The following is a 25,545-nucleotide window of genomic DNA, read 5'->3' as shown; positions in this document are numbered from 1 at the left end:
CGGGGCACGTACGTTGATAGGTTGGATACTCGGAATAATCGAAAGAGTACTGCTTACAACTGGTACCTCAGGAGCAACAGAAGATGGAGAACCTTGATCACTTGGACTGGGAGTTGACGGGTCAGCCAGGATGACAAACCCCACACAAAACCCTAAAGGAAACTAACGACAAAGACCCTACTCAAACTAACGCATACAAAATCTAACCAGGTGATGTTATCGTGGCCGAATAAATTTTTAAGACACAGGAACCGAACTTGACCTTTTCATGTTTCAAGAGTCGAGAAAAGGACGAAAATATGACTCTAGTCTCCTTCGAATGTTTAATGAGCACGAAGTGACAAGAAGCTCACTGGCACCTTTTCATTTAGGGAGTCCGAAAAGGATCAAAAGTGACTGCTCTGGAGATTCTAGGCAAAGGGTTTACCAAGCAATCCGTAAAACTGCTTATACACCTTGGCAATCGTATGAGAACCAAGGACTTTCCGTACTGCAGTCAATCTTCCCGAATGCTATGTTCGGTGCATTATGGTTCGCAGGGCAGCAGACTCAGCTTCCTATGGATCAAGGATAAAATACTAGTGGGGTCTCCCTATATACGCGACGGTACATGGGAGCACAATCTGTGTTAGACCACTATCGAGTCACAGAAGGAGGAATCACCCAACCGTAATGTGAAACAACAGTGACTATGTTTAAAGACGCCGGAACACGTCTCTAACCTAGACCTCTAGATGTTTGCGTTAAGTTCCAATGCATTTTTAGGTTTATTCAGTTTATTTTATGGTTGATCTTGAATTAAGTTTCGGTTTCAGGCCTTATTGTGTGATCTCCCACAATTTCCTAGATGCAAACTACATGCCAAAGAATACCATTTCGTTCGATGAATTCTAATTACGAGAGGGTTAAGAGTTTTCAATCAAACAAAACGAACTCAAACAATCAAACAATCTAATGCAGCTAATGACAAAGAAATGAAATTTTTCTTTTGAGAATACAAATCAACAAAATGCTCTTCTTTTCATTAACTATTGAATGCAAAAGACATTGGTTTGATTTCTTTCTCAATGGCACTGTGCACTTTAAAATGAATTTTGAGAGACAGCAACACCGAGCAAAAAGAAGTAAAATCACTCAATGACGAACACAACAAGCGTGAAAAGAGCTGATTGAACCCTAGCAACTGTGATCTGTGTCTTGGGTAGTGAAACAATCCAAGGATCGGTTCAATGACAATCACCTCAAGCAAACAAGCAAAGAAAGCAAAAAAAGGAAGGTTTCCGAAATAGCAAAGGCAAGCAGCAACGAACTTTTGCGAACAAGTGAATAAAACAAGGTCAGTCCAGTGAAAGCTGGATGATGGCACTAGGTCACGAGACACAAAAACGAAATCCGTCCGACAAGACTTCGCAAGCAAGTGTGTCACAATTCAAACAATAAATATCAAGTCATAGACCAAGTAGAAAGAGCTGGAGATAGTCAAACCAACAGGCTCAGGAGGCAAAATTGAAACAAATTCAATTTTACAGGATCAGCGCGGGTAGCGCTCAGCAACAATGCGCTGACAAGAGGTCACGCGTAGCAACTAGGCGCTGTCAGCGCGGAAGGACACGACTTAAGCGCGCTGGTTCGATTTCAGAACCGTCGCGACTGTTTTACGTACAAGCGCGATGACAACAGGGTTAAAGAAACAGCTATGCGCTGTCAGCGCAACTGTTTTGATATAAACCGCGCTGAGGCTAAAAAAGAGGCAAAATCAAGCCAAAAACTCCCAAACCAAGGCCAGAACTCTTTAAACAATTTATACACCTCCCAGACTGAACCAGGAAGCCTAAAAGCAGAGAACTAATCCCCAATTTTGAAAGAGAGAACAATCAAACTCAAGCACAAAAAATGAACAAAAAGAGACAAAAGGCTAGTTCCCCAGTGGAGTCGCCAAATTGTTGGAGAGGTAAATCCCCTCTACGGATAGAGGCGATCCCTACTAGCCCAGAATGGGTCTAGCAACAATCAATCAATGCTACTGTGCAAGTTCCTAATTGCAAATACAAGAGAGGCAATGAACACCTACTTGGATCCCAACGCTATTATTTGATGAAGAGATGCCGCTCTCGCTCCTTCGCTCTGGCCGGTCACGATCCTCCGCGATCTCCGCGAATAGATACCTTCACACACGAAGAGAAAGACAAACACAAACGTGAAATCTAATAAAAGCAATTATACATCAGTCAGAAAGGATGTAATTCACATTAACCATTATAAAGACAAATGAGAATGGAACCATAACAGTAGTCATCTATTATTAAATCAATAACAGAGAAAGGTACAACAAAAGTTCTAACGCTGAGTCCTTCTCTAGAGGGTCCAGCCAGCAAGTCTCTTAAGCATTCACCCTTGGAGGTAGATTCTCCCAAAACAAAGCTCTCTCTCACACAAGCAATACTCACAACCTTCCTTAAGCTCCTTCTAGCAAAACCACACTTATCACACCAACTACCTACTAACAGCAGCGGTTTAAGCACTATGAATTCCACACTATCCAAACTAGCTGCTCATGGTAATGGTGGAGGTTTAAATAGGAGAAGGAGTCTCCATGAATGGTGGGAGGACAAGCTTATCTTCAAGGAAGGTGGTTCCAAATGACGAACAGACATGCCATAGAAGGGAGGGCGATACTCACAAGGCCAACAACCAAGTCTGGAACCATCTGGAAGGCTGGTTGTTGGAACAAATTCGCCCAAACTGGATCAGCGTGGGTGTCACACTGAACTGGAGCGCTGACAGCGCATCACAATAACAGAGCAGGCTGTGTCAGCGCGGCTTAATACTTTCATAGGATGCGCTGGCGCATAAAATTCGACCAGCGCAGAAAACCCGTGTGCTTCCGTGCCGGCAGCGCATCAGTTACACTATTAGCCGCCAGTCAGCGCGGTTATTTTAATAACAGTCGCGCTGATGCAATAAACTTTGGCAAAGTGGGTCATTTGGCCAGTTTAGAGAGCATGAGCATGGTGCACTTGATTTCATGACACAGTAGGGAGACTGACAGGGAGACAGTGACAAATTACTGCGTAATAGTAGTCTTGATTGATAGTGGAAGTACCCATAATTTCATCCATCAAAAAGTCGCCGACGTAGTGCATTTTTTTGTACACGCAGTCTCTAACTTCCGAGTCCAAATGGCGGATGGGGGCACAATGAAATGTGAAGGCCGCTGCGAAAATGTCAAACTTAAAATGGGGGATTATCAGTTGAAAACACACATGTTTGCCATCCACATGGGCGGATGCGACATTGTCCTCGGCGTTGAATGGCTTCGCACTCTTGGGCCAATCACAATGGATTTCCAGGAGTTATATATGAGTTTTAAGCAAAACAACTACACATATACCCTCCGTGGCCTCCAAGAGAGAGCCCCCTCGATCATCAGCTCGCATAGGATGGAAAAATTGTTAAAAAAGGGCAATCATGGTGTGGTAGCTCAATTCAATGCCATCCAAGTCGTTGAAAGCCAGTCCCTGCAAATTCATCCTGAGATGCAACAAATTTTAAATAAACATCGACAGGTCTTTGACAAGCCTAAGGAGCTTCCACCATCGCGAGGGGAACATGATCACAGCATCACATTGGTTCCAGGGGCCCAACCCCCAAACGTGTGGCCATACAGATATCCATTCACCCAAAAGAATGAAATAGAAAATATAATGAAGGAACTTTTGGAAGCAGGAGTCATTCGTCCCAGCGTTAGTCCTTATTCATCCCCAGTGGTCATGGTGCTCAAGAAAGACGGAGAGTGGCGGATGTGTCCCGACTTCAGGGCCCTCAATAAGTTGACAGTCAAAGATAAATTTCCCATCCCGGTGGTTGACGATTTGCTGGACGAACTCAATGGGGCTCAATTCTTCACTAAGTTGGATCTTCACTCAGGCTACCACCAAATTCGCATGAAGGAAGTCGACATTCCCAAGACGGCGTTCCGAACTCATGAAGGCCATTATGAGTTCCTGGTCATGCCATTTGGTCTTTGTAATTCCCCTTCTACTTTTCAGAGCCTTATGAATCACCTTCTTAAACCATATCTCAGGAAATTTGTCCTGGTCTTCATCGATGACATCCTCATTTATAGTGGCACTTGGGCTGCACATCTTCACCATGTAGATCTACTCTTGCAACTGCTCCGCCAACATAAATTATTTGTCAAATTGTCCAAGTGTTCGTTTGGCATGGAAGAAGTTGAGTATTTGGGCCACATTGTGGGGCGGGAAGGTGTCAAGGTGGACCCCAAAAAGACCCAGGCAATGCAAGAATGGCCTCAACCTAAGACCTTGAAGAGCTTAAGAGGATTTTTGGGACTCATTGGCTATTATCGTAAATTTTTCTGCAACTATGGCTGCATAGCGAAGCCCCTCACTCAACTCCTAAAGAAAAATTCCTTCTTCTGGAATGAGGAAGCCCAACAGGCATTTACAGCCCTCAAAAACGCCATGTGTTCTACTCCAGTCTTAGCACTACCTGACTTCAACAAATCTTTTGTCATTGAATGTGATGCTTCAGGGATAGGTATTGGGGCAGTCTTAATACAGGAAGGGCGATCCTTGGCCTTCACAAGCCAACAACTAAGTGGGAAGAATCTGGGCCAATCTACCTATGAAAAAGAAATGATGGCCATCTTACATGCAGTCGACACCTGGCGCCCTTACTTATTGGGGCGACGTTTCCAAATCCGCACAGATCATCACAGTCTTAAATATTTTCTGGAGCAACGCCTATCTTCCCCACAACAAAATAAATGGCTAGCTAAAATGCTTGGATATGATTATGAGATCATTTACAAGAGAGGGAAAGACAATAGGGTATCAGATGCATTATCTCGCCAATTTGAGGAAGAAAGTACTTTGCTAGCAATTTCCCTCCCCATTCCAGAATGGATTGAAGAAGCTCGCAGAGAATGGTTTTCGCACCCAGGGCTATCCCAACTCATTGCTCAATTGCAGGTCGATCCAAATTCCATCAAGGGCTACTCCTGGCAGGATGATATTCTTTGCTACCGGGACAGAGTAGTAATATCACCAACATCAACCCTCAAAAGTCGCATATTGGCCGAATTGCACTCATCTCCCATTGCAGGACATTCGGGCTTTCAGAAAACTTATGCTCGCACCAGAAGATCATTTTTTTGGACCGGCATGAAAAAGGACATCCTTACTTTTGTCGCAGAATGTGATGTCTGTCAACGCCACAAAGGAGAAACTGTCAACACACCAGGCACATTACAACCATTGCCCATTCCGACATGAATTTGGACGGAGGTTTCCATGGATTTCATTACAGGTCTTCCAAAATCAGGGAACAAGTCATTCATCATGGTGGTGGTGGACCGCTTGTCAAAGTATGCTCATTTTTGTGCCCTACCCCACCCGTTTACACCAACTTTGGTTGCGCAAACTTTCATGGATCAGATATTCAAACTACATGGCATGCCCACTTCTATGTGTCTGATCGCGACCCGATCTTCACCAGTAATTTTTGGCAAGAACTCTTCAGGATACAGGGCACTCAACTAAAACTCAGCACTTCCTATCATCCGTAAACGGATGGTCAAACCGAAGCCGTCAACAAATGTCTAGAAACCTACCTCAGGTGTTTCACTTCAGAAAAGCAACACCTTTGGGTACAGTGGTTACCTCTGGCGGAATGGTGGTATAACACCAACTATCATGCCTCTACTAAAATGACTCCTTATGAAGCAGTATATGGTCAACTTCCGCCTTCCCCTATTTCTTATCTCCAGGGATGCTCCAAAGTACAAGCAGTGGATCAACTCCTACAACACCGCGCCACCATGCTCGCCCATCTTAGAGATAATCATCATCAAGCTCAGAACCGCATGAAGCAACAAGTCGACCAGCATCGCTCAGAGCGCCAGTTTCAAGAAGGGGACCAAGACTTTTTGAAGCTGCAACCATATAAGCAAACATCACTCAAAGACAAGGGTTGTCATAAGTTATCTCCAAAATTCTACGGACCCTACCAAGTACTTCAGCGCATTGGAGAAGTGGCTTACAAGTTGGCCTTGCCACCTAATACAAAAATCCATCCAGTTTTCCATGTATCATGCCTCAAGAAAGTAATTGGGAACAATTTCTGAGTTCAAACAAGTCTACCTGAACTGGACGACGAAGGGTCAATCTGGCTTCAACCCGAACAGGTCCTCGCCACAAGCGACAAGCACCTGCGCGGCCGCATGATTAAGGAAGTCCTCGTCAAATGGAAAGACACCTCTCTGGAAGATGCAACTTGGGAACCAGCTACTATTCTTCAGCAGTTTCCGCAGCTCCAGCCTTGAGGACAAGGCTAGTCTTAAGGGGGAGGGCATGTTAGGGTCCCACCCTAACCCCCTTATTTATGTCTTGGGATCACGTCATAGTCAAAGAGTCAATAAAGCCCATATATTTTGTAAGTGGTTAACCCGAAATTAATGACGGGACCACAGTTAGTTGCAAATGGGCTGTAGCCGTAGTATTAGATAGATGGTATTAATAAAACTCACGGTTTTGACCCGTGGTATCGCATGTATGAGTCATATATAAAGGATAGAGACTCCCTGCAAGGAGCATCGTGTCTTATTTTGTAATCGAGCTCTGCTCTATTGGAGGTTGCCCCCTCGAAGAGGCATGTGAACATTGCTCTTTGAATAATAAAATCATTGCTATTCTGTGTTCTGGGTATCTTTTCTTCACATATTTTGTGTTCTGGGTATCTTTTCTGCGCATATTCTGTATCTGGGTATTATTTTACAAGTTAAGAGCATAACAAAGGCCCTCTTTTAGTCTCATGCGGAATGATTCATAGACTTAACAAAGTCTAAACATTAACCCACGTTTTCCTTTCTATTGGAAATTAATCACCTTGCTTAACCTTCCTTTACCTTTTCTTAGCCTTTCATTATAATTCTTCCTATCGGGACTTTTAAAACCTTTAATAACCTTTAAAAACCTTCACTAACCCTTTAGCCACACATATATAACCTTTTCCTATACCTTGGTTACATATATTTTAACACAATAAACCTTCCATCATTACACTTATATATAAAATCCCATATACCTGTGCCTAATCCTTTATTAACTAATTATAAAGGAAATATATATGCAAACATACCTTTTCCACTTTGGTACGACCTTGGCACATTTCTCAAGGTTTACCTTTATCGCAATCGGGGATTGACTCTTTCGTGGTCAGATTACATATGTGCCTCGTCACCCCTTCCCCTCCAATATGTGACTATCAAAAGTGTTTGAATAATGCTTTAGTCTTAAAAGACTTGGTCACAACACTTTAACACAATACAGAGGAATACAAGGAATTCCCGACCTAAACACATAAGGCCAAACTTCAAAGTTTATAGCCCGCGTCTATATTTATCATCGAGTCCGCCCTTCCATATCAAAACTTCCACTATGCTACTCCTCCTCCGATCTCTGATCACCAAAGCCTCTGATCAAATCTTGACCGTCTGTTGTATCCTCCGATCCAACGGTTGACATTACTCCCGACCGTTTAAACTTGCGCGCCTATTCTCCACTGTCGATCTGCACCCAACAGATTCGACAGCTGTTGTTGATATCGGGTAGATAACAAGCACGAGGATTAACCACCTGATAAAGTGGTTTCCTCTCTCCTCTTGCTACCACGCATCATTTGATGAGTGGAATTGGTGCTTGTCCTTCAATACCACTTACGGTTTTGAGGCCGCCTGAAATCCACTTTCACTGTTACAAACTGCCGAAGCGATACTCCTTTGTCTCCTCTACTATTGGCTCCTGACCATTGATCTATAAAATCTAACTATTCCTGTGAATCACTCTTCACTTCTCTTCTCATTCCTTTTACTTAGAATTTACGTTGTTTTCTTCAGCGTTAATCCATGGTTCGGGATTTTTTCTTCAAGTTCCTTCAAAGGTTCCACTGCTCAACTTCCTCTGAGCTTTTCTCTTCTGTGAAATCTCCCTTCACTATTTCTCCCCAGAGCTTCACTCTGATCTTCAACTAGATTCAATGACCCATTTATGATTCCTCTGAATCATTATGCGCCTTTGCGTATCCTTTAGAATTTTGCCTGCAACCCTGTACAGAACCTACGAATTCACATGTAATGCATTCATAAATACTCGTTTCACACCATTACGCAGTTAGAGAATAAACCTATATATAATAAGTATAAACAAATTATTACATTCAAGACTCTTTGTCTCTCACAGGCCTGATCTTCAATATCAATGGCCTCCTCTTGAGCTCTTCCCGTAGGCTTACATTTATACCAGAAAGGTTCGTTGAACTAATCCTAGTTCAACTCCTAAATCTACTGAATTGACTCCTAAATCCTCTATCCTCTACGTCCACTTCTAATCTTCATTTAATTCCTAATATCTCTCCTTAGTTCCTTGAATCATGGAACTACTTAAAGAGTCCTAATTGACTTTAGACTCTTTTGTCATTATTGCCCACTCATGTCCTCATTTATTCGAGAACATTTACAAACATCTCACATTATCTAATTAAATCACTTAAAAGACTAAATATTACTTTAACTTGAGACTTAGGAAACTAATTTCCCTAAAACACATTACCCCCCTATGTCTACTTAATTACAATGATTTTCTCTTGGGTTAAATGCTCCTGCATCACTATTCAAACAAAGATGGAAAATAAAACATACAGTTAAAAGATAAGCAAAGGAAATCATGAAATTAAATGATTTACTATTGAAATAGACAGTAAAAACCTAAAATATACAGTGAAGGTAAAAGGACAGTAAATAATAGTCAAAGCGTATTAGGGTTAAAGAGTATCAGATTGAATACCAAGTTAGGTAAAGCAACTAGAATGAAGACAAACAGAAGGGAAGACAGTTACAAAGCATACAGATTCATGTCAAAGTGAAGATAGATGAAAAAACAGAGTGGTAAAAGTAAACAGTAAACATGGAGGCAGTAAGGGTTAAACAGAGATGAAAAAACTTTCACCAGAAACAATGAACTTTATCCAAAGTAAAAGTGAAAAACATTTAAAAGAAATTTAAGGTTAAAAGATGAAATTAGAGCAGAAATGGTACATTCTTCAGAAATTCCCTGTTTAAGTGATAGTTTTTTAGAAACTAGTTCGGCCAGTCCAAGATTAATTTTGATAAACTGGAGGAGTTTTGCATTCCTAAAAGGCTTATCTACAAAAAAAATATATCACATTTTATACAGGTATTAACGAAAGTGAGATAAATGTATGTCTTCACAGCCTATTTTTCAAACTGTGCAAAGTCTTGTTTTTGACATCTTTTTGCAGAGAATAGTGTGAACAGATGGAGCTGAATTTTGGGAAATTGAGAGAGGTTTATCTCACACACATACTTATCTACAATAACCTCTTTCACTTTTTACAAATATATCTCGAATTAAGATATAGAAAGGTATCAATGGACCCTAAGTTTGCAGAATTGTTGGGGCAGAATGCACAAAGAAAGGATGCAGTTAGTGACTTGGATGCCTCATCATCAATTAAGAGTTGCTATCAAATTTGAATTTCTCTTCTTTGTCACCCTCAATCCATAAATATAGTGCCAAATATATTCATTAGTTTTGAGTGTCCTTTATTTAATTTCTATTAATGTAAAACAGTTTGAGATATTTGTAAAACCAATCTTGATATTTTTTCAAGATATTTCAGTTTAGAATTTGTATAAATACTTCTTCATTTGAAGTATTTTGGGTGGATTCAAAGACATTTCTGTAGACATTTTCCTATCAAGTTAAAGTGCTATTGTATCAAGACTGGATTGGCTTGCTGGATCAAGGAATAAAGTAAAGACATTTCATAGGATTCTTGTGTAAAGCGGAAATCAAATAAGTATTTTCTCTCATGTGTATTATTGTTTTTCTTTATGTTTATTAATAATCATATTTGTTTCTATGAAATCTGAATGGTAAACTAGGAATGATATTTCAGAACTTGCTTTAATGCACTCTGTCTTGACTATTTACATTCTTAATGTTTTCTGCTAAACTATCTTAGTTAGGGAATTCTTAAATGCTCCCTTACTTTCGTAGTTTCCCCACGATCTATAGTAAAGGATTCTTAGTTGCCCTTTGCTCATGATCACTTCCTTCTCTTCATCTTGATCCCGATCTAAGGATTCTTCATTGCCCTTTCACCCTGGTTAGGACTATCTCATCCATTGAACCTGAAGATTTGCCTTTTGCTTTGCTAGCCTGCCCTGTGAACACTCCCTTTAGTGATCTGGTCCAGTTAAGCTATCCTTTTCTTGACTCCATAGCCCAATGGCTTGAAGAAGCTAGCTCTATCCATCTGTTCCCAGAATTCCACCACCCAACTTCAATTTCAAAATCAAAATCCCATGAGCACTAAGAACTAGCCTAAAATCCCATAAAAAACAAAGTTAAATCATAAAGAGAGAGCCCTCTCTAGACTTAGGTTGGCTAGAGCCTAAGCCTAAAAGATTGGTTTGTGGTTACCTCGGAAATTTCTTTCTTTAACCTTGAGAAAATTCTGAGTGATAAAAATATCTATGCCTTGTTCTTATATCTATTTAAGTTTATGCATCATCGCTTAATTATCTACTTTATATGAAATAATGTATATTGTCTGCGCAAATCTGCTATATCATTAATATATATGCATGAAAAGAGTAATGGATTGTTTTTATGAAGATACAAACTAGATCTGTTATAATAACTATTCGAAACAAGTAGATCTGAACGAAGGCACATCTAGGGTTGTTATTTATTGAGCAAAAGTTATGAATCTACTTCTTTTAGGTCTTATAAGTACGATCGCATACCTTCACGAAGAGCTGGACGTCAATAGAGTAGAGTTGCAGTAGCGGACATAAGGAAGGTATAGCTATGAACAAAAGCAGATTTGAGCTACAAGGGTTTTTAAATACACATTGCATGGTCTCTGGATGCAGAAACCTGGTTCTGGCATCCCCTAATACTACTTTGGATGAGACTGCAGCCTGTGCTACACAAGTTGTTGCTGAAAGGGCCAATAGCTAGGGTTTTGTTGGTTTACGCGAATATCTCTAAACCTGGGCTATGCCCCTTAAGCCAATAGAGTGTGAATGAATGCATGAGTTATTGTGTGAATCAAATTCTTCTTCATTCACTAAATCTTGACTCATTTCATGTGTTTATTGTACTAGCATTCCTTTTCACTTATTTCGATGCGTAGCCTCCTTACTATATTTTCTCCTCTTTGGGAAACATAGTTTATAGTCCCGCAATCCCTTGCAGTTGCCTGGATTACTAAGACTGTTCTGCTACCATCTAGTCATTACACAAGGGCATGATCCCCTATATACAACTTCAACCTGCTTCCATTCACTTTCCCCTGGAATGGATCTCCATTCAGCTTCGCGAGTTGAACCACTACGCCATTTGTGATCTCCTTAATAACATATGGCCCTAACTAGTGCATTTCACATTTGCTCAGAAACTTTGTGAACTTACTTTCATATAGCAGCACTAAATCATCCACCTTCAAAGTGTGCAACTTAATATGCCTATCATGCCATGATTTTTCTCATTTTTTATGTAATTGCTAGTGAAATCCTGCAAGGAAGCAATCCTCTTCCAACTCCATTAGCTGCGTGAGTCGTTCCTACAAGGTCTTGTGATCCACCATCTCTGTCAAAGTTGCAATACGTAGACTTGGCACAATGTACTCCATAGGCATCACCACTTCAATCCCATAGACCAACCTAAATGGTGTTTGACATGTCAACTTCTTATAGGTCTTCCTATATGCCCATAGTATTGTTGTTATGCACATATCCCAGTCATTTCTCTATGTGTTGCAGACCTTTTTCAAAACATTCTCCAAGATTTTGTTAAATGCTTCCACTGTTCCATTCACCTACAAGTGATAGAGCATACTCTTTTGATGATACACCTGAAACTCTTCAAGCATCGCACTGATCATTTCATTCAAGAAATGTGCACCCCTACTGGCTTTGTGGGGCCTGACCCAGGTTCAGCGTTAGTTAGCAAAACAAATCCCTACAATACTGGCCCTTTCAGCATCAACCCACGGAGCACAAACCAAGGTATCACCTGAAGAAGTATGGGGGGATGCTGGAGCCAAGTTTCTGCACCTTTAGATGTTCATGATGTCGGTTCATAGCCTCTACCCCTACCTTCACGCAGTTCACTAAGATTTAGGGCTCTGTGATTCTACCCTTTATTTTGCACTTCAGTACCTCTACGAAGGGGTACAATTGACCTTCACGTAGCCTTAACCCACGATCTAGGTACTTCCGCGCTGCTATGACAGTGAACTATATAGGGTCCCAAGTTATCTTAAGTGTTCTACTTATCTTACTAATCAATGATAGTTAGCGCCGTGTAAAATGATATTCTTACTTGCGTTCAATTAACCAATATAATCACATATATTCGTGCATCACATAAACATTGTAAAGTAAACCCAAGACGCAATATAAGTAGATGCATTAACAAGAACTAAATACACAGTAATTGCATAATACTTCTCTTTATTGATATCTTTAAGTTAATACAGACTCTATCTGCCCTACGCACACAGCTGCAGGGTCGGTGCACTAAACTACGGACTTCCACCCTAGACCTCTGCGCACTCAGCTGTAGAGCCTCTATCTACGCTAAGACCCAAAACACTTCGACTCAAATGCTTCTCTTCTTACTTCAACCTTCGCTATCAAATTCGAACTACTTAGAGCGAGCTTACTTAGCTCATTTTTATACAATCCCATGGTTTTCGGACCATGGGTGGATCTTTACAACCGACTTTACACTTTACAAAATAATGGTGGACAACCCTTTATGACTCTTGACACCTTCACACTCCGCGACCACAAAATGCAGAGACTTTACAACTTTATTACAAAATTGTCCCAAAACATGGGCTTTTAACCCCAAATCTATCCTTGGGGGAACCCATTCCCAATAGGCCCCCAACACAAACATGGTGACTCACCCTCGAGTCACTCTGCGAGCGGGGAGATATTGGCATGAAGACCTCCCAACTCGACCTGTATGACGACAACCTCAGTGGTGCATTGTGGTGTCACCTACTTCGCTTCGTCAACCAACTACTCTATCCTTGGTCATGCGCTATCAACCTGAAGCTTCTGTTGATTCGCTCACATATTAGCAAGCTTGCCTTCAATAGAGGTTGTGACTAAATAAGCCTCATCCAACCAAGGCTTCAAGCATACCTTCAGCACTGCCTCTTTGTCTTGCACTGCATCTACCTGTTCTTTCAATGTTTTGGCCTCCTGCAGCTTCGCTAATATCTGCATGAGAGCGACGGTGTTCACTATACCTTTTACTTCGTTATAGCATTGATGTAGTTCTCGTGCCTCTGTCTCCAACCGCTATACATTAGGGTCCTCCTGCAGGCTCACCAGCACCTCGAATGGTTTTTCGAAAAGTTGTGTGCAGTCTGCTACTGCACTGTCTACCATCGCTATCACCTCTATGATAGCAGTTGCACACTGCTCCTTTACTTCTGGAAAAGTTGAAGGTTGGGCCTTCAACTATAAACCTACAATCTGTAGGTTCATCTACAGCTAAATCTGAGCCAACTCTGTCTGAGCATTGTGCACCCCTGTAGCAATATTGCGAATGCGCACCTCGACTGGTTCTCCATTGTGAATGGCCAACTCCATGACCATTCGACACGCCTCCTCCACGACCTGAACTATGCGCTTGTTTTAGTCAATTACCTTGGTGATGGCAGTAATGGCAAAGTCTCGCTGTAGGGCCAGCTACACATTATTGATCTGATGTTCATTCATCACCTATAAAGCGTGCTATTTGCAAGCCCTCAGTTCTGCGATCAGTCCATCCTGCACTAGGTGGAGTGCCTCGCCAGGGAGCACTGCCAAGTTCAACCCTGCTCCGTTGAGGGCACTGATAGTGGGCCTGTCAGCTTCACTTTCTATGGTCAATGCTCCATCCGGTAGCACTATCGCGTGGAAGTCCTTCGCACACAGCATCTCGGCGACTTCTAAAGTACCGATAGCGAGGCTGGTGGACATTGTACCAGCCTGTGATGCGCGGTTCTGCAACTCCTGTAGACCCATCTGGATGGCCCCCAATAGTAGCTGCTACTACTGCTCAAATTATTGTAGTGCCTCTGTGTTGGCTTGAGGGGGCCTGACCCAGGTTCAACGTTAGTTAGCCAAACAAACACCAACACTATTGGCCCTTTCGGCATCAGCCTACGGAGTGCGGGCTAAAGCCTCACCCGAAGTAGTATGGATGCTAGAACCAAGTTTCTGCACCCTTGAGATGGATGTGATGTCGGTTTCTTCCGACTATACCTACCTTTGCACAGGTTGCTTAGCCTTTGTTCCACCCTTAAGTATTTTCACGAAAGGGTACAATTAGCTTTCGGGCAGCCCTCACCTACGACTTAGGGACTTTCGTGCTGCCAGGGCAGCGAACTGCGATATCTCCCAAACTAGGCTAAGTGTCTTACTCATCTTATTAACCAATATTAGTTAGCTTCGCATAAGCAAATGTTCTTACTTGCGTTCACTTAACCAATACATTTACATACATTCGTGCATCAAATAAGCATTATAAGTGAAATTCATATGCAATATAACAGATGTATAAATAGCAAATAAAGATGCAAAAATTATGGAATACTTCTCTTTATTGATAATTCCGGATGACTATGGACTTAACCCACCCTATGCACTCAGCTGCAGGGGTGCGTGAACTCAGCTATAGAGCCTCTACCTATGCTACAACCCAAGACTTAGACTACTACTTCAGATCTATCTCTCATACATCATATCTTCATTGCTTGATTGATTGATTCCTTACTAGTTGGAGCTTAGCTCTATTTATATGATCCCATGGTCCGCGGACCATGGGTAGATATTTTACAACCAACATCACATTTCCAAAATAATGGTGGACAACCCTATGACTCTTTAACATCTACGCACTCTGCGACCACAAAATGCGCAGTCTTTACACTTGGATTACAAAATATGACCAAAATATTGGCTTTTAGCCCCAAAAATTCCCTTGAGGGATCCTGCGCCCAATAGGCCCCCAACACAAACATAACAAATCACCCTTGAGTCACTCTGCAGGTGTGGAGATCTTAGTACGAAGACCTCCCAACTCCTTTTGGGTAATCACAACCTTGGTAGTGCACTGAGAGGTCGCCTGCTGGACTTCTTCCACTCACTGCTTGGTGACTGCCACTGAAATACTGCCCTAAATCTTCTGCTGAGTTGCCTGCAGTTGCGTGAGCTTTCCTTCAATGGAGGTTATGATCATATAAGCCTCGTCTATCCATGGCTGTAAGCATGTGTTTAAGACCGATTATTTGTTCTGAGTGGCATCCACCTCTTCCTTATTAGCATGGTTACTTGGGTGGATGTGGGAGGAAGGTGTTACAACATTTCACTGGTTGATCAAGAACAAGGTATTGGGATAAGGAGGAGGCTCAGGAATTACGTAGTGCACAGTTCTAGGAGGAAAGAGTGGTGGTCTAGAGACTATGACTGCATAGTGCACGGTATATGAGGGCCAAAGAAGGAATATTGCACAATTGAGGGAGTTAAGGAGACAACAGTGAGGGCTTTCTCACTGAAACTGTGTGATGAAAAATTCTGGAAGACAAGGAGGCACAGATTGTGCGGTTGGGAAATTCAGTGAGACAATGATGAAGGCTTGCTCATTGTGATTGTGAAATGTGTAGTTTAAGAAGGCCAGAGACTAAGAATTATATAGTTGAGGAAGGAAAGAAGGTAGACAGGAAGGAATTTTTCACTGTGAATATGTAGTGTGTAGTCCTATGAGTCCAATGACACGGTTCATAAAATCAGTGAGACAAAAAGGTCACACTACTGAATAAAACTACGCAGTGCACAAGAAAGGTTGACTGAGGAGGCAGATTGCCAGTGTTTTAGGGAAAGAGAAATGTTCTTGATAATTGTGACTACGGAATTCATAGTCTTTGGAGGAAGTGACTATACATTTTACACTTCCAATAGGTAGGATAGGTTGACTGAGACCTGAGACTACGCAATACGTAGTTCAGGGAGGTAGACCATGGGAAGGTTGATCAGGGAAGGATCATCTTCAAAAAATGACTAAGTGTGGGACCAAAGAGCAGAGAGATGGGACTAGAACATGACTTGAACATGATCATACACTTATAGATAATCCACCACTCAAAAATGAAGCATATACCACCCAAAATCAACATGTCCTCATCGAAACGACAGTAGGACAATAGTTACCTCCAAGTGTGACACCTCAGATACACTTTGCGACACAAGTGACGACACTAACGAAATAGTGTTGAATACTTGAAGAATGAGTCTAATGCATATCCTTATGATAATAGTACACAATATTTCATGATACCACATCAAATTTTCCCTTCAAAAGTGTATAAATTACTCCCTTTCACTAGATGCAATGCTTCCCTTACTAAAAGGCGACACTTGCGATAGTAAGAAAATGTGACAACACTTGCAAAAGCTAAAGAAAGTGAAAGTGTCACATGTCAAAGTGAATAAAACATGAAAATGATGCTTTCTAAAGTGAAGGAAAGAAAATGTGATAGTCGTGAAAGTGAAAGCGACATATCGCATACAATAAATCTTTATTGCACAGTTGAACTTTATGGACCCCATTCTGCTACAACCAATTCTTCTTGGCTTCCTTGTACATATATTTTTCTTTCCCTGGATCAAATATTGGAGTTATTTCTATGGCTTTCGTACCCATTGATGTGCTTGGCTCCCTTGTTTGATTGTGTCTACTCCCATATGCATTCCACTATATGTAATTTCTCCTATTTGTGGAAGATTTGTGTGCAGTTCAATAGCTAGCATTTATATATTCTGACCTCTCTTTTCTTTCCATTTCACAATCAGTTGAGGGAAAATATTTTGTATGACGATCCATTTTTTTACAATATGTGCACATTGTTGTTATAGCTCCAAATCTCACTCTTATGGTTTGTGATGCTACACTTATGGCCTAAGGCAACCCTTCCTTCTAGACCTGGTCCAAAATTTAAAAAACAGTGTTTTATTCCCTATACGCGACATTGCCCTGAGCTAAACGCATGTATATGCAGGTCTGTGTATACCCAACCTGCGCATATGTCTTAAAACACTTAAAAAAAAATAAATCTCCTTAATTTTGGGCAGAGATCGTGGATCTTACCTGCTGATCACTTGTTAGTGCCCGTGGCCCAACTGTTCCCAACGAATTCCCAACTAAAAAACTACTTTGGGAGAAGTATAAAAAGGCTTCAATGGGAAGGCCTAAGGGAGGAGAGAAGAGAGAGAAAGGTTATTATGCTGAGATTTCCCTGACCAGGTTTGAAGATCCTTGTGCCTCCTGCACTTCCCCCATTTTTACAGGAAACCCTTGTTTCCTTGTGTGATGATGTCCATTTACTACTTGTGATATCATGGAGTAAGTCATGGAAGGAGTTTGTTAAAGGCTTGAGACTGGACGAATCCGAAGGACGGTTCCGCTTGGAGCCTACGAAAGGACGACTCAGGTGAAATTATTCCTTTCTGTACTTTATTTGTCTATAATAAAAGAAACACATGTCTTTGTTCCTGATATAAATCTTCTTCATGTTTATGATATTCATGTTAGAATTCATATGTGAATGGTTGTTTAATTGCATAACTAACTACCTTTCTTTATAATATGAAGATGGTTTCTTTATAATTTTTAGTCCATATACTGTTGTACTTTCTTAAATTGATTATTTTGCAGGTCAAAGGAGCAAAAGGAACTCCAAGAAGGGTTTGGACCAGGTCTGGAAGGAAGCGTTGCCCTAAGCCATGAGTGCAGCATCACAAACCATAAGAGTGAGATTTGGAGCTATAACAATTGTGCAGGGTTGGGGTAATCTCACACAACGTGTCCTAGATTCCCACGGTTATAACAATTTATTAGGCCCCTTCCTCTTCCAAATCCTCCTCTACCTCGTCCTTAAAATCCTTGTCCTCTTCCCTCCATCCCTTGACCTCTACCCTAATTGTGAGTATATCGACATTCTGGAATCACTTCCTTCACCTTCTTGTACCCTATATGCATTGATGGTGCACTCCCTCATCAAATTCAGCACATGACATGTATGGATGTTGTGTCCTACTAACTTTGAAAAGTCGCAAGACATGGGTGCTTCACTCAATGAACCTCTGAAATAGCACATGTGTTCGTGGCATACTAAATAATACCCATAATTTGACTACATATTGGAAAATACCTCTAAATATCACTTTATTTAACCCCCTACCAATACGAACCCAATAGACCTTCCCAATTTAAAAAACCCCTACTTTCACTATATATTAGAGGTATCCATTTTTTAATTAACATTTTTTATACCCCTTTATATTTATAGCCCTAGTATAGTGACATGATACCTCTCTTGTGACCCCACATGCATTCTATAATTCACTTTTCTTCTTTTGATATACATATTAGAAGATGAAGGATTCAAAGGCTTAGGGAGAAGATGAAGGAGATGTATGAGTTCAATTGACAAAAGGGATCTTAGATCAACCTGGTTTCTAAATGCAATTGGGAAACCCAGTATGCATTGTTTCTTCTTATATTTATATTAATATTGTAACGTTTCCAATTGAAGGGATTCCTTACCCAGTAGATACATTATAAAAGGATTATCGACAAATTGAATTACAAGGTCAAAAGTAACATGGAAACTTAGCTAACAACACAAACAATCCCAACCTACCAAACGAGGTTGCTTTCTGCTATGGACTTAGAAAGGAATCAATTGGAGTTGTATCTTATGAATCTTTCTATTCAATCCATTCCTTCAAGACCTGATTTCAAAAAACCCTTTACCCCCACCCCATAATATGCTCAATATATTATTTCATTTTTTCCTCATTTTTTATGTCCCAATATGAATGCATGTGGTATGGTATTGCTTTGTTAGTGAAGTCGTTGTGTCGCATAACAAATTTTTGACTGAGCTTTGGTACTTCTGCATCATAGGACAAGTTGTTGTTATATGTTCCCATAATCTACACACTTCACACCATAGCCCTTGGCCTTGAGCCAAAGGATTTTTAGCTTCAGTAGCCATGTATTATGTCATGGTTAGGCATGTGTTCCTATGTTGTCCCTCTTTCCTGCAGATGGTACACCAAAATCCTTTGTACTTTTATTTACCTTTTTCTAGATCTTATAGTTGTATTGTCAAGGTTGTTATTTGTGACTGAATTTGCACCATCCATGTGTTATTTCACTTCCCACGGGAGATGCTTCCAGCCTCATAGAATTTCCTAAGGCCTCAACTGTGTGAAGCAAACTTTGGTTGAGTTAATAGGATGCGTATATGAGGGAGTAATCCTACAATAAACCATTCCTCATGTTGCGCATATGGAATTTGAAATGTTAGATAGTACAATAAAAACTTAAACCTTTGATCGAAGTCTCATACTGACTCATTCACATTCAATGTAGTCTCCTTAATATTTGTGATACGCTAGGATTCTGATTTTGGTTTATGGAACTTTTTAATTAATGCCTACCTAATATCTCCCAATGACCTAGCTTGTCCTCTGGGTGCAATAGCTTCCTATTTCATATACCACGTAAGCATGCAATCTCTAAAGGTGGTCTCCAACTATGCAATCTTCATCGGTTTGTCCTATACTTTCTTGGCAGTCCATATTACTTCAAAAACAAAAACATATTATTTGGGATCCTCTACCCCAGTGCCATGGAAGAATGTCATTCACAATGTAGGATCAAATCTCGACATTGTGTTTTGCACGATCTTACTCTGTGATATTCCTAGCTAATTTCCTAGTGCTTGTACTCCTTTTGTTTGACTACTTCCACTTCGATGATTATCCTTGCTACCATCTCTATTGCCTTCATTAACTAAAATTATCTACAACAAATTGTTAGGTGATCGTACCTCTTGGATAGGAAACACGTGTAGGGTTGTGGGTTTGACATAGGTTGTGGCATGAGCATGGTCAATAGGATACAATGGTTATTCATGTCATGAGTTGAGCTAATAGTTTCCATCCTTTCCTCTTTCACTGCACAATTCTTCATTATATTTTATGCACAATACTCCATCAGGAAGGTGATCTACACTAATTTCTTCTCCTCGATCTATAACCTCCCAATATTCACTACTTTGTTTCCCTCTTATTCGTTTTATGATTTTCCTTGTTCTTTTTTCTTCCAAAATATTTAACACAAATATCTCCCTTACCTCGCTTATGTGCTAAAATATTACTCCATTTTAAAACACTCTACTAAATTCTTTTGACATGTTCTCGTCGTGCACCGATGTGCACACTCTTACCCTTCGTGTATCTTGTACATTTCTATATGTTTGATGTCTCAACGTCCTCAGCTCATCTAGTCTTTACTTGCTTTATTGTATCCCTCATCTTTATTCCCTCCGTCCACCTACTATTTAACCCCCAATCTCCCTATTGCACACAAAGAAATTTAGTTTCTCATGGCATCGTATTCCAACGACTTGACTCATTTATCGCACAATAGAATATTTATCTAGGTAAACAGTGATCTCACGTATTTTCCTCATTGTCCTCTAAAAATTTCTCTTTTGGCTATGTTTTATGATTAAGTCCCATATATAGAAAATTCAACAATGTAACCCTCCAATACATTGTTCAACCATAACTCTATTGTGTGTGAGACCTTGTTCCTTATAGAATTTATCCTTTGGATCAATTCAGAATTTCAATTGTGCAAAACCACAAGGTGCCAGTTTCTAATTTACTTTATAGTCTTCAAAACCACTCATCCAAAAAAATAAGGAATTCAAAGAAGAAAATTTCATGAAATTTTGTAAAGACATACCTTTGCATCCATTCCTTAGGGCTAATTCTTTGATTTCTGTTTTGTTTCGTTGTGAATTTGTGTTCCTTTGCTTGCACCCACTATTATATTTCTCCTTTAGTAGGCCTCTACATCTCCTTCATTCATAGATATCAGCCATGGAAAAAAAACCATTTGTTGGTGCATAGAGGGAAGACCTAGGTTCAGAATTAATTATTCAACAAAAACCCCTTAGGAATCAACCATTTTGGAAACACCTACGAGTAGGTGAGGCCTCACCCAAGGCATATTATGAGGGATTATATGAACCTAGACAGTTTTGTAGTGAAGAAGGAGACATGGATCCTACATTATCGCTATTATATTCAACATATTGTTACTTCTATCATTCAAAAAAAATAAATTGAGGTATACCCGTATTCTACGTAGTAAACCCATTCGTAACAAACATTGAATGGAATCATAATATAGAAAATAGATGATTCGTCACATAATGTGCAAATAGAGAAAATAACCCAAAAATGATTCTTTTATTATCATTGTAAATTCTTCATTACAATTCCAACTATCATAGCTCACTAGGCCAATAGATCAACATTATAGTGCGATATCATATCTCAAACGCATATCATCGAACACCACCCTCCCTTCTACATCACATCTTGAGTTATTCATAGTTTTACATTTAGGCACAAGCCGAGCCAAAAACTCAATTTTACTATAGGTGGTAACTATTACCATGAGAAAATCCCTACAGAATAAGCGTAATGAATTTCCCTATTTCCCGCATTCCCGCATGTTGACCATTGAATGGCCTTCCTACACGACACCATTCTATGCATTGCTCCTCTACACATATCATGAAACTTGTACTCAAAATGTTGCTCCAATAAGTAGTTGTTGGGATTTTAACACTGGTGTGTTGTGGCTAATGTATTTTTATCTTTCCCCCTTTCCACTTTTCTTCCCCTCCTTATAGGTTTCCTAGTTCTTCTACTTTGACTCACTTTATTTCCCTTTGTTATGGCATATGTTCTCCAGGTATTGTATCTATACACAAGCCTTGTCCATCAATCGGGGCTTGAACAACATCACTTGCTTCCACGAATGGATATGCAAACCCCCTAGATCCTTGAGGAGTACATCTGGATTATTTTGGGAGACACCCAGCATTATGGCCATATTTATTAATTTTGTGGTGTACTTATGTACACTCTACCCCTGCTTCTACCTAACGTAATGTTATCAAGTACATTGATCCTCTACATACTTGATAGGGTAAAATTGTGACTTTATGAAGTTTTTGAAATCATCCCACTTAGTCACTAGAGGATCTCCCTCCAACCTCAAAGCCTCTATGTGGATTTCCCACAACTTAGTGCATGTCCCTCTAATTTCAGTCGAGCAGATGAAATCTTATGTTCTTCCTCTATGTTATGAACACTAAAATAGACTCTAACTATTGCAACCAGTGATTTAGCTTCAAAGCACCAATCTCACCTTGATACAACTTGATGTCGACCTTCACTTCCATTATGAATAGGGACTATGAATGGTTCATGGCACTCGAATTGGGTTGACCCTTTTTAGGTTATTTCTTAGATTCCCTCTCTGGTTTTTCCTGATTTACCGATTTCCCCTCCAATGCAGCCTCTGCATTAGAACCTTCATCTTCTCTGAATATACTAAGCTTATTTGTTAGGGCTTCCAGGAGGAGGTTCACTTATAGTTTATATCTACGACTTATTCTTCCAACTACACAAACCTCTTCTCTGCGGAATCATGAGGTTTATTCACATATTCGTTGGCCATGACTAGGGTTTTGTGACTTTTGACTTAACCAATATAGATCCCTTACAATTCCCGACAATACAGAGAAAGAAACATGGCTCTGGTACCAATATGATTTGTAAATTTCCATGGATATTCCACTAGAAAGTTTGTCAATATATTATAAAATTATGCTTAAAATCTGAAATATATGCTATGAGGGTTTATTTCTCCTTATATTTATCAATTTGTAAACTAGTGTTTATTGTGTATGCATACAAATTATAATTGTGTAAAAATAGATAAGTGTGAAGTAAAACTCACAAACCAAAAATTAACACAAGGTAACCTGAGAAACCCTTTCAAGAGAAAATCCAACTGGAAGGTGAGGCCATTATGCTCTCTTTCTTTGAATAGAAAAATCAAGTACAAAGAAGTGAGGCCTATGGCTTGTGGGCTGCTACAGTGGATAAATCATCTATGTTTCCTCTCTCCCTATCTAACCTCCAGCTAATCTACTCATCTATGGAACAAAATGTACTTGAATAGAATGAAACCCCTTTTCCTCCTAGTGGCCCAGTTATAACACAACCCGATATCATATTAGTGGTTAAGTTTAACTCCTTAAACTCTTAACTAGAGTTAAAATATGGACTCTTATAAAATCTTTTCTGAGTGATATAATTTTTGCATATGAACTCCAGTTAAGGAAATTCTTATGACATTGGAAAGGGATTTGTGTGTATAATATTAAAAAAAAAACTACTACACTTAAGTGCCAATTTTTTACCACCAAAAATTTTATTTTATTCCTCAAATTTCTCCCTAATGGTTTCAGACCCCAATATTCCAAACTCCCTTGGTCAATTCCCAAATGAATTCTCACCAAAATAAGGAAAATCAGTATCATATTTCTCTAGTCAAAAAATATTCAATCAAGATTAATCACCATTGATTAAATCGAATAGGGTGGCTTCCCCTTAAAAATTGTGGGTTTGGGGACTAAAAATAATCTACATTTTCAATAAAGCCTTGGTAGTTCAAAGCCTGGGAGGATTAAAAATAATAATTCTCTATTGTGATGAATAATAAAGTTGAAATACCTTCCCAATGATTCCATTAAAGATTGGTTTCAAAATCCAGTCAAATTTGATAAAGGCCTCATTGTGTGGAAAGCTCTAGTGGGAACTTTTCCTATGGTCGACAATTGGACTATTTGGAGAGTAGGGAATGGTTTGAAGATAAAACTAAGGAAAGATACATGGCCTAGGGAAATTGACGGGTTTCAACTTCCTGATGCACTAATGAATTCTCTGAATACGCACAGTTTTTTTCTCACCGATGTTAAAGCATATTTCCCTCGGTTAATGGCAGGGTCGGATACAAATCTACATCTGCTATAGCTTTAGAAGGGCCAAAAATAGCTATGGGGTCAATATATAAATTTACTAGTCCACATTTATATTAAATAGAAGGAATAATGAGGATGAGATCCATTGGTTAAAGAAATTGGTAATGAGCCACTTCACAACAAAATTGGGCTACCCTGATTTTTTGAATCACAATTTTCCAAGGAACCATTGTGGTGGTGGAATTATCTATGGAAGCTTAACACCCCTTTAAAAAGTAGGATCACCTTTATGGATTAACCTTAATAACAAGCTCCTCACATGGGATCATTTTTTGAAATGAGGGTGATTGGATCCAAATTGTTGTCCTTTATGTAAAAAAAATTAAGAATCAATTTCTCATTTATTTCTCTTGTGTGCGTATATTGTACAGATCATCAAGTTGGTACATCTCAAGCTCTATCATCAAGCACACTAAGTGAACACTAGTTTAGAAGAGACATTTAATATTTGGTTAAATGATAAATTAATCACGCAATTTGAATCCCTCCCTTGTGCCCTCATCCAAGCGATTTGGTGGGCTAAAAATTCAAGTATTTTCCAATTCCCATACATTCATCCAAACATTACATATGAGATGATAAAAAATTGTGAATGGAATATATAGTCCCCACCAAGTGGTAAAAAATAGAATTCCTATTATGTCATCCATAGATTATGAGATCCCCTAGGGGTATTTCAATGGAGCTTCACAATGGCATCCATGTTACTATGGTGTATGCATAGTTCTCTACTTATCACACACTCATTTCTTTCAAGTCCAATATGATCTTCGCCATGGCTTCAAAAATAAGTTGAATTCATAGCACTAAGGATTATCCTCTCAATTGCAGAGCTAAAGGGCATAAAAAAGTTGTAGGTTTATGGGGACTCTAAGTTTGATATCTATTGCTTTGAATAAGATATCAATTAACAACATATATCTCCAAACATTGCTCCTAGATATTAAAGCGGCATCACAGTCCTTTGATTGGTTATATTTTACTCACTTGCTTAGGGAATTGAATAGGAAGGATGGAAAAATCTCTGAAGAATCCTTGATGCTTCAACTAGGAAACTTTAGAATTACAAAAATAGTTGATGAAGTAGAAAAAGAAATAATGGATTTCCACTTCAAAATATTAATAACAATTGTTGTTCCCTAACAGGTGGAAAATTAGTCTTTTTGGGAAGTTTTAGGTTCCTATACCAATAGGAGTCATAATTTTGAATGACTAAGGTTAAGCCTTGTAATATTGTACATACCTTTGCTTTCTGCAAATGTTTTCCATATTAAAAAATCAAAAAATGTAGAGTGTATGTCCTAAAAGAAATATCAAAGGACAAAAAGAATAAGAGAAGGTCAAAAAATGAAAATATATGAACCCCAAAAAAAAAAAAAAACAATGAAAGTATGCAAGTCTAAATGCCACTACTATTTACTTTTATGCATAATAATGTGTGCATCTTGTTAT

The sequence above is a fragment of the Pinus tabuliformis genome, chromosome 1_1 (assembly GCF_031772625.1).
Source record: "Pinus tabuliformis cultivar Carrire ecotype Pingquan chromosome 1_1, CPIR1, whole genome shotgun sequence".
Lineage (NCBI taxonomy): Eukaryota > Viridiplantae > Streptophyta > Pinopsida > Pinales > Pinaceae > Pinus > Pinus tabuliformis.
The sequence above is the reverse complement of the archived record's forward strand: the minus strand, read 5'-3'. Positions refer to the sequence as shown.